The sequence below is a fragment of the Schistocerca nitens genome, chromosome 9, assembly GCF_023898315.1.
Source record: "Schistocerca nitens isolate TAMUIC-IGC-003100 chromosome 9, iqSchNite1.1, whole genome shotgun sequence".
Classification (NCBI taxonomy): Eukaryota; Metazoa; Arthropoda; class Insecta; order Orthoptera; family Acrididae; genus Schistocerca; species Schistocerca nitens.
Genome location: NC_064622.1, coordinates 278,107,142 through 278,123,171, shown reverse-complemented (window position 1 = coordinate 278,123,171; position 16,030 = coordinate 278,107,142). Strand labels below are relative to the sequence as shown.

Sequence of the window (16,030 nt, the reverse complement as noted above, 5' to 3'; positions counted from 1 at the left end):
GTCCGGCAGTTTTGTTGGTAGAAACAGAGTAGGCGGCAGTAGTGGACTGAATAGTGGTCACGAGGGTGAGCCATGGGGCAAATTACTTGACATCAAAGATGAACATAGTCAGTAGTTACTGGAAGTAGGATAAGATTGTGTTAGGGCGTAGTGAGTAATAGGAATTTATAGGTGTTTATATGCACAAGATAAACGTTTGCGTTGCATTGAGTAATGAGCTGCTATGAAAAACTTAGAGCACAATGAAATGAAGCAAGTTTTCTGAGGACAATGAAATTATACTGAAGACTGAACCGTGATTTATTTTCAAAGTATATTCTTAAGAATTTATTTTATTTACTAGCGATTCATCAAGAACATTAACACATTTAATCACACTATGTAAGCATGGAAGTAGTTGCCAGGGAGTAATTGATGAAATCATAAGCAAATTCCTTCTAACAAATGGGAATTTTATTCACTTTAATAGTGCCTAAAAGCATTTTTAAAACAAACAGAGTTAAAATTATAATCAGAATGCACCCTCTAAATATCAAGTTACAGTTTATTGAGAGGCAGAAAGAAACAAGTTTTGACCGTATGAGCTTTCGGGTAGAGAAACTTGCCGCTTCCTTTTGACACGGCCGTAGTTACGACCGCTCACAACAGCCTCTGAAAGACTACACTGGTGCAAATCTGCAACACACCAGATTACTTTAAACTAAAGATTTTAACAATTTACACAAGCACACAAACTATGCACCTCGTAGGAGGGATGGAAATGGTACAAAACACTAAAAATTAAAATATTAACTTTGCCACCGAAGATGCAACTTGATTTTAACTTCTAAGAAAAGTCTTGCGGTGAAAGGGTGGCAACTTTATATACTAAAATGATCATTTAAATAAAAGCCCATGAAATGCAATCTTATATAAAATTCTGCAAGGTTGGCCAAACAAGTGAAGATGCTCTACAGTACACAGATACCGACTCTCAAGATGATAGGCAAGATCAAAACATATTTAAGGAATTAGGCCGTTACACTCCAAGCAATAAATTCGTTAACACACCAAATCCGACAAACATGACAAAGGGAGCTACTAAAGTGCGGTAGATGGATAGGGAGATTTCCGAACAACCCGAACCGCAAGTTACTCTAACCCGCCCCTACTCCACAAGGGAAAAACGGACCACCCAATTTATAAACAACCACCTTCCCGCGGGTGGGCAATCGGAGAAGGATGGTGGGACGACCCCAAAGCAAAATGGCTGGTGACCTCACCAAGAAAACAAATAGAGTTTAACAAGAATAAATGAAACAACATATCACGAATCACTTCTAATAAACTGTGATTTCTCGAGAAGACCTGGCGCAGCACCCCCAAATCGCTCTCCCAAACCGTACGCTGCCAGCCGCTTCAACGGACGCAGGAAGGCGCGCCGATCTCCCGTCTCACGGAGTCGCAGCTCGCATCGGCCAGACCGATGTCGTGGGTTGACTCCTGTTGCTCTCGTGTCGACAGCGAAGCCACTACCCCTCGCTACACGGCGCGGCCCACTGGACTCACGTGGCGACCTCACATGCGCCGATGCTCAAGACGGACAAGTCATATTGTGCCTCAGTGCGCGACCGACCAACCGATCGATCCAACCGCTAATGACCATTGCCTGAGCAAACTCGAGCAGACTGGCGGCCTAACGCGCAGACTCAGATGCAGGAACTAAGCCCCGGCCGGGCGACCACTCGCTGAGTTCTCTTACTGGCGGAGTGGAAAGAGTCTCATTTTGCCGGCTTTAAAGGCTGGTCCGAACGAAAGGCATACTAGCACTCCGGACGACAGACAGACACTAACTGCCTCACAAATGCGGACGAGAGGCACACTAGCAAGCTGGGGACGAGAGACTGACCCAGATTGACCACTGGCGAGCTCATAGCGCCCCTTAAATGCCCGTGAACAGGCAACCTTTCCCCTTTCCCACCAGAGGGAGACACCAAAGCTGCGATTGCCACAGCGGCGCCACCGCCAGAAACGGAGGGCGACTGCTTCACACTAGGCGCTGCGGCGCCTCTTCAAAACAGCAATTTTAACCACGGCTCAAAGACAAGGAAAAGATCTTGTAAGAGCAAGTTTATAAGCCGTAAAATTTTACGTCTATTGTGCACAGAAAATATTGAGGAAAATAATGCATAACAACGTTGTAGAGAGTGAGAATCTCAGGACTTACAAATCATAAGGTGAGCGACATATCTCGCATCTCAAAAGATTCATTGAATAGGCAGTGCTAGAGAACAAACAACCAGCCTCACAAATGGTTCAAATGGCTCTGAGCACTATGGGACTTAACATCTATGGTCATCAGTCCCCTAGAACTTAGAACTACTTAAACCTAACTAACCTAAGGACAGCACACAACACCCAGTCATCACGAGGCAGAGAAAATCCCTGACCCCGCCGGGAATCGAACCCGGGAACCCGGGCGCGGGAAGCGAGAACGCTACCGCACGACTACGAGCTGCGGACAACCAGCCTCACAACCGTGGGTGAGTGTGCAAGGAAGAACATGAGTATGATATGCCGGCCGTAGTGGCCGGTCGCAGGTTCGAATCTTGCCTCGGGCATGGATGTGTGTGATGTCCTTAGGTTAGTTAGGTTTAAGTAGTTATAAGTTCTAGGGGACTGATGACCTCAGAAGTTAAGTCCCAAAGTGCTCAGAGCCATTTGAATCATTTTTGAATATGATATGGAGGAGTTCTGTTATGAATTGTGCGTGGACCACTTCCCGGTAAAGTTTGTACCATTGAAATAGTACTGAAATATGGAAGATGGCAATAACGAAAGCATCGGACGATTTGCGTCTCAAAGTTTTGATATTTGATGGCCGAAGCGAAAAGCACTGAGCGGTATTTCCAGTAGCGATGGAGCACCGAGCATGTGATGTTTTGCTGGACGCGACGGAGTTCTAAATCTGTGAGAATTTTTCAAATTATGTTTAAGTACACAAATAGCATGAGGCACTGAGCAGTGATGTAGAAAATTTCGGCTTACTAACAGGCCACATCCCATAACGTTACGTAAGTTTGGTCAACTGCAAGTGCAGGATTTAGTAATGTATCTTGTGTATACTCGTCTCAGAGAATGCGGCCGCCATGTGGAAGAAGTCTGTTATTGTGATGTTAAATAAGTTACAGCTAGAAAAGTACCATCCATTAAAGTAATGATCTGGTGAAGAATGTTCTAACTTTAAAAAAAAAAAAAAAAGCAGAGGTAAGGTGAGGTCATAAATTCAGATACAGAAACTAGGACAGGATAATAGTTTTATAGTTGTAATTAGTACCACAATACAACGTTTTGTGTTTTCTTATGATGTTGGTTGGTTTGTGGGATTGAAGGGACCAGACTACTAGCGCCATCGGTCCCTTTTTCCACGAACTTGAAACACCCACAAAGAATAAGAACAAACAATGGAGATGACAAAAGACGACACAGGACAAGGAAGACACAGACAGAGACCAGAAAAAAGGAATTAAAATCACACCGAGTGTGACAGTGGTTGGCCGACCATAGAAACAAAAGAGGAAAGGCCAACCACCAAGAAACGCACTAAAAACCCCAATCAACCATACATCACGCTTGTGTGTTTTACGTGTGTTTCAGAATAGTCACCCAAGGAGTAGAATGAATAACTGTTTTAAGGATCTGAGGATTGTAAAGAGGATGAAGTATTGGTGGGAGAGAGTTAACTCGTCATCACGGGAAGTGAGTATGGCTACACACGCTGCCAGTGCAGTAGTTACCTGTAGAGCACGCCAATAATTAAAGTAACGTGCTTGCTCAGCTAAGTAGAGAGGATTCCATTTAGCCTCTGCGGATACTTCAGAAAATTATAACATCAATTGCATGTGATGTATATTCACTACACGTCTCTTAGCTACTGGGTGAATGCAATTAAAGTGAAGCACCTCAGAGAGATCCAGTGTGGCCTGTAATTGTTGGATGGAAGTGAACTTTGATAGTGCGTTAATGTGGAACCGATTTACGCTGGCAAAAAATTAGTTGCTATTTTGGCCACTGGATGCAAATCTGGCACTGTGAGTGCAAGAAGGACGTACAGAAATGTTTGCATATGGAATGGATTAGGAGCGTGTGGGTAGAAAAGGTCAAAGAAGTGATAAGGCACAATGCTAACTATATTATTAACTTGCCACTTTCACAGTCTGTTCAGTATGAGCACTGTTAACGTCGATGAGATGCTGCGTAGTAAAATGAAGTGATCAACGATCGCTTGCTGCAGTTGTGGTGGAATGTGTTTCTGTATACTGGCCATCATATCAGGTTGAGACCGAATGCATCCCTGGTAAACGCATTCTTTTAGGTATCCCCAGAGCCAAAAGTCACATGGATTCAGATCAGGTGATCTTGCAGACCATCCATCTGGAAAACCCTTGGAGAAAAGATATTTATGAAAGGTTGCATTAAGGAGATCGTTCACTGGGTGTGCGACGTAAGGTGTTGCATGAAAACTGTAGTTTTCACACAGTTGTGCTATTTCAAATCAGAAATCACATCCCGTTCAAGGAGATCTCGATAACTTGCAGACGTCATGGTACACTTGGCAGGCCCTGTGAATGTCTCTTCAGGGAAGAACTGATCGAGAATAAAGGTACTTGTGTATCGACACCACACAGCCACATACGGCGAGTGCAGTGCTTCTTGCTGCACAGCACACGGTAACCCAATTTCGGCAGTTGTGTGTGTTCACTGCTCCCAGTAGTGTAAAATGTGCTTCATCACTATATACAAGGGGCGTTTGAAAAGTCCGTGCAAAGTCCGAGAGATGGCACCACCGGCAGCACGTATCGAGGTCGTGTTTAGTTAGTAGCATCATTGGAAAGAACGCACACCAAATTTCGGCCATATTGGTATATTTCTTTCTGTTTGGCATTCGTGTGAATCAAGGAAGTCGAGTGACTGTCAAAAAATGGACGAAAAAGAATTTCGCGTGATGATTAAACATTACTTTATGAAAGGCAAAACGCCTCAGGAAACGAAAGAGAAGCTTGATAAACATTACAGTGACTCTGCACCTTCAATTAGAACAGTTTATAAGTGGTTTCAAAATTTTCGGAGTGGCCATATGGGCACAAGTGATGCTGAACGTTCTGGACGCCCTCTGACTCCAGAAATCATTGATAAAATCCATAATATGGTGATGAATGACTGAAGAGTTAAGGTGCATGAGATTGCTAGTGCTGTGGGCATCTAGAATGAGTGGGTACATAATATTTTGCATAAACATTTGGACATGAGAAAGCTATCCGCAAGATGGGTTCCGCGATTGCTCACGCTTGACCAAAAACGGAATCGTGTGAAGTGTTGTAAGGATGGTTTGCAGCTGTTCAGGAAGAATCCGCAGGACTTTAAGGGTCGTTTTGTCACTGTGGATGAAACATGGATACATTACTATACTCCTGAGACCAAACAGCAACGTAAACAATGGGTTACCAAGGGAGAATCTGCACCAAAAAAGGCAAAACCATTCCTTTGGCCGGAAAGGTTATGGCGACTGTCTTTTGGGATTCGCAAGTGATAATCCTCATCGACCATATGCAAAAGGGTAAAACTATTACAAGTGCATATTATTCATCGTTATTGGACCGTTCGAAAACCGAGCTTCAAGAAAAACGCCGGCGATTGGACAGCAAAAAAGTCATTTTCCATCACGACATTGCACCAACACACACCTCAGCAATTGTGATCTCAGAATTATTGGAAATAGGATTCCAACTCGCTTCACATCCCCCCTATTCTCCAGACTTGGCTCCCTCAGACTACTATTTGTTCCCCAATTTGAAGAAATGGCTGGCGGGACAAAGATTTTTTTCAAACGAGGAGGTGATTGCAGCAACTAATAGCTATTTTGCAGACTTGGACAATTCCTACTATTCGGAAGGGATCAACAAATTAGAACAGCGTTGGACGAAATGTATAAGTCTAAAAGGAGACTATGTCGAAAAATAAAATAGGTTTACCCCAAACACGTAAGTAGTTTTTATTTTTCAAATGCCCCTCGCAGAATGTTGTGCGGCCACATGTCATCAGCTTCGATCTATGCCAGAAACTGCAGAGCGAATTCAGAACGTTGCTACGGATCATGAGGTTTCAATTGCTGCATCATCTGGATCTTCTGGGGGTACCGGTGTAATACAGACTGCAGACTGCACCTTTACATACTGTTGCCCATGGGTGTGGACAATTCTCGTGAAACTGCACGAGCTATCGAGCTCTAGCACTACCCGGCGTACATGACGTATGATCCGTTACGTCAGCAAAAACTTTCACTGGTACAGGACGCCTTCCATTTCCAACTGCCATACCAAGCTCACCTGCGTTTTAGAATTTCGTTATCGTCTTCTTTAAACCATTTAATGACGTCAGGCCTCTCCTCAGACCTTTCAGTCGGCAATACTCTCTCAATGCAGCACTGTAATTGCTGCCATTCGTATAAAACAGTTTCACTAACTGTGCATGGTCTCTCTTCTTGATAGCCATACTGTTCACTAAAACTGTTGTTTGCGAAACGACAGTGTGGATGTCATACCGACATGCAAACAGCGTACAGCGCCAGATTTCCACGTGGTGGCCAACATTGGAACTAATTTGTTTTCCAGAGTAAATCTGTTCCACATTAACACATTAACATACCACTGTTCATTTTTTTAAACCAGAGAGTTATATTATTTTATGACATGTGTGTTATTAATAGTTTTATTAAGCAAAGACATTGAGTGTCATGGTTAGTATGTAAATTTTATTTCTGTATGTCTCTAAAATTCCCATTCATTCATTCATTTCCGTTTCCAGTCAGCATTTCCAGAAGGTAGCAACTCCGATGGCCTTGTTGTTTCCCTCGATCAGGTCCTGTGTTGTGAAGGGTTGTTCAAGTTGAGGACAAATTAGCAGATGTGCCGGGTCTTGTGTTGTGCCGCACTCGCAGCATGTATCTCTATCAGCTGGAAGAATGCCCCATTTTGGCATGTTAGTCTTGCAAAGAGGGACGCCCACCCTAAGACGATTGAGCGATCTCCAAATAGGGTAGGGCAAATCATTTCCTGAAGCTAGCTCTTCCTTTACAGGGATATCAGGTGGTAGCTTGCTCTTCCACCTGGTGATGCAGATAGACTCTGGTGTTCCCTCTAGTGGTTGAGTCCTCGCGATGAAGTTATTTCTCGGCTTCAGTCGACGGACTACAGCCTGATGATCATGCAGGGGATCATAAATTTGCTTAGCCCTATCTACATCAGCAGTAACAGCCCTTCTAATAGTGGGGGATGGGGGGAGGGGGGAGGAACTATTCCAACAATCGGGTAGATTTTATCGACTGGGGTTGGCTTCATACATCCCGACAAGATTTGGACGGGCTCATTGATTGCAATATCAGCCTGTCTGGTGTGAGTGGATGCACCCCGCTTACTTTCATTCTATTATGCCATATGGGATCATATTCTGGGGTAACTCATCAAACCGAGCAAAAGCTTTTAGGGTGCAAAAGCGTGTGATAAGAATCATTTGTGGTGTAAATTCAAGAACGTCATGAAGAAACCTGTTCAAAATACTTCGTATTCTAACCACTGCTTCTCAGTATATATATTCCTTAATGAAATTTGTTGTAAGTAATACATCTCTATTTCCAACCAATAGCTCGATACATAGTATCAGTGCTAGGAATAAGAACAATCTACATATAGACTTAAAATCACTTACCTTGGTCCAAAAAGGGGTCCAATATTAAGGAACACACGTTTTCAATAAATTGCCAGCAACATGGTTTCAGATAAAGCATGGTTTAAACAGAGTTTGATAGACTTTTTGATGGGCAGCTCCTTCTGCTCCATAGATGAATATCTTAACAGAGACTGTTAAGCCAGCTTAAGTAAAAATGTCTGTTAGATTTCAGTTTTGACAGCACTTGGTCGCGACAGTCAAGATTAGGTGTTTTGTGTATGATAAATTTATTAATAGTGCATAACAGTGTTTCATTCTGACAGTGTGTTAATTCTGTAAATATTAGCTGTTCCAGTTTACTGCATTGTATTCACCTGTTTTGACAATCTGCTGACAAATGATCAGGGTAGTAAGCATTATATTCAAATGTTTTATGTTTTTATGTTATACTTTCTAACATGCTCCACACCCACGAGAATCATCTCATTTTTTGGGTCTGTGGGACGAAAACAATCTAATCTAATGTAACCTAATCTATGAGACTCTCTACAACATCAAATTATTTGTATGTTAAGGACATAAAACCTTTTACTGTTGACATCTCGTTGAATCGGGTGTACTACCGGTGGTCTGCGTTTTTCTAACACAATATTTCGACGTCGTACCTCGGCGTCTTCATCAGGTGCTTCCTGTTAGAAATTAGTTTTACTGTTGCTTACTAAGTGAAGACTGGTCAGTTGTTGTCATGAGCAAGCTACAGACATAAACCTTTATTCTAGCTAGCCCTTTAATTACGATCGAGGTGTGCCATCAGTTAATTGGATGATTCACTGACATGAACTTATGAGTTCTGTCGTGGTCCCACGAGAAGTAGTACGAAAACTATAAACACTAACGCTATCGCTTATGTGCCTTTTCATGTGTCGAGCTTACCATAAGGAAAATTCGTGTGAGGAACAGCGTGTTTGCCTGACAACAGTGAAGTATATTTATGTTTCCTTCGTGTTTTTATTTGTAATCTTTCAGGGGCAGTCTCAAAGACTGCCCTGTTTGTGCAACCAACAGGTATTCATATAGCCAACAATTTTGACACACGGCATCAGCAGTGTTGTAATTTGTTTATATTTGTAACTTGATGTTGTCTTCTTGATCAAAAATTATACTTATACAGTAATTCTGATGCACACCATTAGCAATGGCGCAATTTGTGCGTATTTGTAATCTGATTTTTTTTTATGAAGCTTTGCGCAACCAACAGGTATTCATATAGCCAACAATTTTGACACACAGCATCAGCAGTGTTGTAATTTGTTTATATTTGTAACTTGATGTTGTCTTCTTGATCAAAAATTATACTTATGCAGTAATTATGATGCACACCATTAGCAATGGCGCAATTTGTGCGTATTTGTAATCTGACATTTTTTATGAAGCTTTGCTGTAATTGTAATACTAATATGTTTAATACTTACAATGCTTCATGCCACAAGTATGCCACTTGTTTACCAATGTGTACCTCAGTCTGTTTATATACTGACATTAGTGTTTTATAATTATGAGTTTGTCTATTGTTACTAATATTCATAATATTTTATATACATTTTATGTAGTCATAATTTTACAACTTGAGGATTCACAAATTTTTACTTCTACATAATCATACAGCAAGACAAGTGTGGCACAATTTGCATTTATTGTGTTTTGGTTGTCATTTGCATAAGCTTCCAGAAGTTTCAATGTATTTTCATGAATCTTATTAAGATATGTTTGTAATGGAGTTAATGATTTGGTGCAGTGATACATTAATTGAGGATGTAGTAAGTAACTGTTAAATTGATTCTGCATGTGTGTGAATTTTGAACACAAGCCATCCATGTGCGTGAGACATTATCAAGACATTGTCTTCATTCACGGACATTGTACAAGTGATTAGTATGTGTGTGGTACTGTATTAGCTGGAGTTTTTCTTTTTATTGTACGTATTCCAAATAAATTTTTCTTTGCACGAGTGCATGTGAGTGAGTTTGAGGAGGCTTGCGAGTAAGTACATTTGTGTATTTTCATGATGCCACCTTGACACTAGGTTAACTTCTTTCATCCGTGGCATGAAACTCATCAGTCAGTGACAATATGAAACAAAAATAAAAGTATTACCCATAGCCCAACAAAAATGTCTTTGACGAACTTGTGCTATAGGTTAATCCCAGCAAAACTTCATTGGCATCCATTTTGTAAACACCGAGGAGGTAATTTTATTTGGCTGTTTATGTCAAAACTGTCATGCAGCCTATTTGATAACGTGATATGCACATCCCAATGGTAAATATAGTCGATTCCTTAACGCTGTGTGCAGACGATGTTCACTACTGCCAATGACTGCACTGCTAATTACTTCTTCTTCCCCTATCCACTTATTAAGGTGAGGAGACATTTTATTTTCTGCAGCCTTGGGAGCTTTCTTTAGCTGGCTCATGACAGGGAACTTAACTTCAAAAGAACCAGATCGTCACAAACTTGTTTGGCGCTGAAAGTAGCCCCCGAGCAGATAAGGGACGGTGAAGTCACTGTGTCCCATCTACGCACAGCACGCACGCAGCAGGAGGGCCTGCGTGACATAAAAACTCCGTTGTTAGAGACACTAGAAGGGATCGTTTTGGCACGATAAAGATGTGAAAGCCCGGTGAAGCACCCAGTGCCTGAGACTGTGGGATCAGCCACTGTCCATGGCCACGCTATGTAGGAATGTTCATTTAAATCTAAGTAGCAGGCACTATGATTGACTCACAATAATTATTCAGGTAGAAGGTGCGTTTCCCTGCACTTGTCTACAAGGCAGCCTTTTGGTTGGCCAGGGTTGGAAACCTATCATGTAGTGGAAGAGATATTCTGCCTTGCTTCCATGGCTTATTATTAGTGATTAACCATGACAATATTTGTGAGAGTAGGAATTTATTTAGCTTGCTTATAAAATTGTTATCGGCTGGAACTTGTAAGGTCTGCTGCAATTGAATGGTAACATTCCGAAGCTGGCAGAACCAGCTGAACCAACTAAGTTCCAGAGAGTAAAGTCAGAACATACTTGCAGTAGAGAGGTTGAAGACAACACTTGCTACATAGTTTTTGCAGAGAACTGCAGCGGGATGTCTCCGATTTGAAGCATAGCTCAGAGGCCGACCTGGACTCTATGATTTCCAGCTGTTACTGTCGCCGACTTCCACAGTCACGCCATTTAAGAGAGGTAAGCATGAGCCGGCGATGCAGTCACTGAGTCGATGGCGACGCGAGGCTAGTTAATTTACATTGGGGTTTAATTGCGTAGTTTTAACGTTCGAAGCCAGCTAGTTGCTACTGTGCTGAATTTTGGTGAATGTATTGATGTCCTACTTGCTTTTCCAGTGTTCTTTCTTTAAATCACTAACCATTTTTACAATCATTGCCTGTATCTACCAGTTTCATGTTAGGCTTTTAATCGTCCATGTATATGTGCCAAGGCTATAGTTGATAGTTAGAACTATTTGTTCTCTTGTTAATTATTTTTTTGATTCAGAGGGTAAACCATTTGTTTGATGTCTTATGCTAATAAGCCAAATCCTTATAGTGACCGCTAGTTTCCTTTTGTAGTTAGATGCGTCCTTTTATTAATACGTCTATGTGAGGTGTAGTAATCATATTTCCATTTTTAATTGTGCCATCCCTAGTCATTTTCATTTAATAACACATTATCCATTACAAAACATTGTTTCTCTTATATTTTCATTACCTTATGGCGCACTCCCTTCCCAGTAGCAGACTGGGAATTGGGTATGCTAAATCCCTCAACCGATGTCTTACAATTGGTATCACTGAGCTACGTTAATGAGTCGCAACTGGGATCAGGCGACTTGTCAAAATATCTACAGAATGGAATTAATAATGTCTAAACATCTTTACAAAGTAAATAACATATTATCAGAAAAATTCTACAATGTAAACCTTATTAGCTAAACACATAAAGACAGGAAAAACACAAATTCACATAGCGTAATAACACAAAAGTGCAGGACAGGGTTTGTTTTCTGTGTGACATTTGGTACTGCAGGCCAACCCAAAACATCATTCTGTAGATCTTTCCTGTTATTTCAACATTTGTTTCCACCAAAAAAATCCTATCCAAGCATGCTTTCTGTATTTATATGTTCACATTTTTCTTACCTCATTATTTATTTTCCATTATCTTACCTCATCATTTATTTCCAAGAAAATCCTACCTAAACCTGTTGTCCTTAAACCCTACTTTTTTGTTCATATCCTCTTTCAAAATACTTTTTTGGCCAAACCATTTTCCTATGGCTTCTCAATGCATTTCTTCCAACCTATCACAACTCGTTCTCTTATATAGCCTACTCCATCTTAAGCTAACTTAAATCTACTGATCTCAGATGCTAAACTAAGGGACGAGGCAATGCAGCAGCACAAAACAATTAACACAAACAGCAATGACAAAGAAATGGAAATTGGCAAAGCAAGCAGCAGTAAATCTAAACATGACAAACCCACAGGCAGAAAAACTAGTACACTAAAGACAACAATGCAGATAAGGGAAATGTCTATTCACATCTTAATGTCTATGTAATTAAAGTGGTGCACCACAAGAAGTTATTCTACCAAAAAAATTACCAAGTAGTTGAAAAGAAAATTTCGTATGCAATTTCTGTGAAGGGAAATGTCTTTTTGTGCTCCTTCGTTTTTTTGAAGTAGATCATAAAGTTATTATTTACTGGATCTGTAGGCATAAAATATTTATATTAGTACATCTATAAACTTTTATTTTAACCAATGCTGCAGTGGGGCTAGATACTAGATATTAAACAAAATGAGCAATCTCTCATCTACAATGATAATAGATATAAAATGTTTCTCATCATTTCATTAGGCATTTTAGTAAATATCATAAATTACGAGCTCCACGGTGTAATCATATGTATTCAAGTTTGAGCGTGTCGTATTTGCGATGCTTTCTACAAAGAAATGTCAATAGCGAGGATAATGGCCTCCTTTTTTCTCCACCTGTGCCTCTGAAAGGCACCCACTAATGGCTTTTTTCCAGGCGACTGTCGTGCAGCTGGGTGCCCACGACGCATTACGTGAAGGTGGTCACTTAACTTTCTTACCAAAATATTTACGACACCAGTTTGCACTACAGTGACAGTCTCATATAAAATTTCACAGGTCGAGAATTTGCGTTACAAATGTGCAGAAACAAAATCCTTTAAATACAGTAGTGTCCAAAAAATTTTCGTCGGCATTGTGATACATTCACGCATTTACGCACATTTCATAAATTCTTGGTTTCCATCATCCTTTTTCACAAGTCAGAGTCCCTAACCACTCCTCATTATTCCTTACCTTATTACACATACATATTCGTTGACACTTCTTCAATATTTCATCATAATAAATACGTAGCATAATCAAATTCCTCATATAGCATCAGCTTATTGATCATAAACATACCTCAACAGCATAATACACATTGTCATCATAATAACAACAACATCAAAACTCAGCCAAATCTCAAAAACGTCGTAGCTTTCTGCAATAATTTCAAAACCTAAAGAAAATTCTCTGCTCATTTCAATAGTGTCATCTACCTCAAACGTACTTTAAAAATCATGATCCCATACCAAATACGACATTCAAAGCTCTCATAGTATCACAATGGTTCCGAAAAAATATGAACAGTTCACAAAGTACAGACAAATATAATTTCATGAGTGTGAAGTTATCCAACGGTGTAATTACGTAAACATCTGTCACTGATGTAGTAAACTGCATAAACATGTGTCACTGATGTAGTAAAAACAATGTTCCTCTCTCAGTTAAATGATCAGATAGCTATGTAATTTATGTGTTAGAGAAATATGGTACCGATGTGTAAAGTTGTATAAGCAAATACCATATTAGCTAGGGCTCCTTCTGCTTGCCAAACACATGGTACACAAAGTAAGCGTGTACCCCCTGAGGATTAATGTAATTATACCCTCAGGTTTTACAGATTACAGCAATGGAATGGAATGTATCACGGAAAGCCTTTGTATCATTGTAATTGAAAAATATTTAAAAATAAATGTACAAAATTAATCACTCAAATGCGTGTCCTGTAGCACTAAATTGTGCGTCTAGTTGTAACATAATCTCTGTCATTACTTAAGGGTAAAAAATGTGCCAAGTGTCGTAGTTATCGTCGTCCGTAAGCAAAGTTCTGTGGAAGTCAATGTACTTACCTCGTAATAAACAAAAGCGAAATGCTATGCATATAGATATCGTAGTTATTACGTACAGTACCGTGATCAAGAAAGTACTACACTGCAATGTATTGTTGTGCTACAAAAAAGGCTGTCTTATTGTAGCTATACCACAAGGTTACTACTAAAACATGTTTTACTTTCCAGAAGAATTCAGAAAAACTGCAGATATAAAGCAGATACACCGCAAAAGCAACAATGTAAATTGTGTCACACATTAGTAGCGTTGTGATATAATCGTGTAGCTGTCAAATAAACTAACCACTGTGTCATCTGGTATCTCTCAGAAAGTATTTTAAATCCAGAATGGGTTTTCAAGTAAACCAAAATGTTGAATTAAAATCTCATTAGCAGTACCAGTATATGTTCTAAGTATGTGAGCCTTATAGTCGTTACATAATCATGCAACTAACAAGCAAGAATGTACATACACAATAACACTGTGTCGTCTGTTCACTATAACAATGCATTCGTAATTACCTTCTAAATAAGTTGCCCAGGTTCTTGACTGGATGGTTAACTTTAAAACATAGTTGCATGTTAACAGTTTCTAAGTGTGACAAAGCATACTAGTAACGTGAAGTGAAAAGTTTTATGGCAAAGACAAAGTTAAAAAGCAGATTATCTTTCAATAAACGGTTTTACATGTGAAATGTAGTGCAAGCGTTTACTCCTCCTACTATGCAGAGCTACTGAGCGAGGTGGTGCAGTGGTTAGCACACTGGACTCGCATTCGGGAGGACGATGGTTCAATCCCGTCTCCGGCCATCCTGATTTAGGTTTTCCGTGATTTCCCTAAATCGTTTCAGGCAAATGCCGGGATGGTTCCTTTGAAAGGGCACGGCCGATTTCCTTCCCAATCCTTCCCTAACCCGAGCTTGTGCTCTGTCTCTAATGACCTCGTTGTCGACGGGACATTAAACACTAACCACCACCACCACCACCACTATGCAGAGCTCCAGCTTCAATGGAATTATCATGTGGTGTATGGTACATCGGTAAAGAATGTTCAAATTTTTCTCAAGGATAGCGTCTATGTTATTTTTCTCTGAGCCAGCCGGCGCACGTGGCTGCCTGCGGTGCAAGTCATTGTCTGCTATCTCTTTGTTGGCGTGCGTCGTTATTGGGATTAGGAGACCTAACTTCTACAAATTCACCTTGCCGAGAGGGCCCAGCCCTGTTTGAATCCCACCAGTTCTGATGAAATTCAGGTCTGTTGTTATGATTATATCGTCTGTCGTTATGTCGGTAATTTCTGTAATTAATTTCTTGTTGGTAATGTGGTGGAGAACTTCTCCCTGAGTCGTAACTGTGCGGAGGACCATTGTGTCTGAAGGTATTCTGTCTACCTTGATAATAATTGTTTTGGTTCCCATATTGTCTGTTTCTATGATTGTCTCTGTCACATTCATTACTACAGAAATGCGATCTTTCTCTGTAACTATTATTACTCTGCCAACGGTTGTCATACGGGTGGTGTCTGTTTTGGTCACAATTTATGATGTAAGAATAGCCTTGTCGTGTCCAGTTATTATTTCTGTCATCACGGAATTGTGACGCATGTGACCTGTAATGGTTGTGCTCCTGTTTTCGCATCCCGCGACTGCCTGTGTCAATTTCTAATTCTTGTAAGAGTCCCTGAAAAGCTTCAATGTCGTCTTTGCAACGTCCTACTAAAATAATATGTCGTAAATGTTCAGGTAATTTGATTAAGCAAATGCGGATGAGTTCTGAGGTGCTGTAAGGGTTTGACAGGTACTGATTCTTGTGCAACATATCTTCAAAATATTTCACAAGACTGGAAAATTCAGATTGTTCGAAATGTTTCATCATTATGATGCTATGTTTTACTCGGTCTTGTGTAGCTTGAGACCAATATGCTGAGAGGAAGGCATGATAAAATTCTCCTTCACTGTGACAATCGTGAATGACCGATCGCATTCTTTCAGCTGGTTCATTCTCTAAGTAGCCACACATAAATTCTAATCTGTGCTCTAATGACCAGTTGGGAGGAAAACAATGAGAGAATTGATGGAGCCACG

The 16,030-nt window shown here is 40.4% G+C and overlaps 1 non-coding gene across 1 annotated transcript; it reads left to right on the top strand.

The window, feature by feature from the left end:
• Positions 1-14,683: 14,683 nt before the first annotated feature.
• On the top strand, positions 14,684-14,756 carry Trnaa-cgc (transfer RNA alanine (anticodon CGC)). The gene has a single exon. It is a non-coding gene; the product is annotated as a tRNA-Ala (tRNA).
• The last annotated feature ends 1,274 nt before the right edge of the window (positions 14,757-16,030 follow it).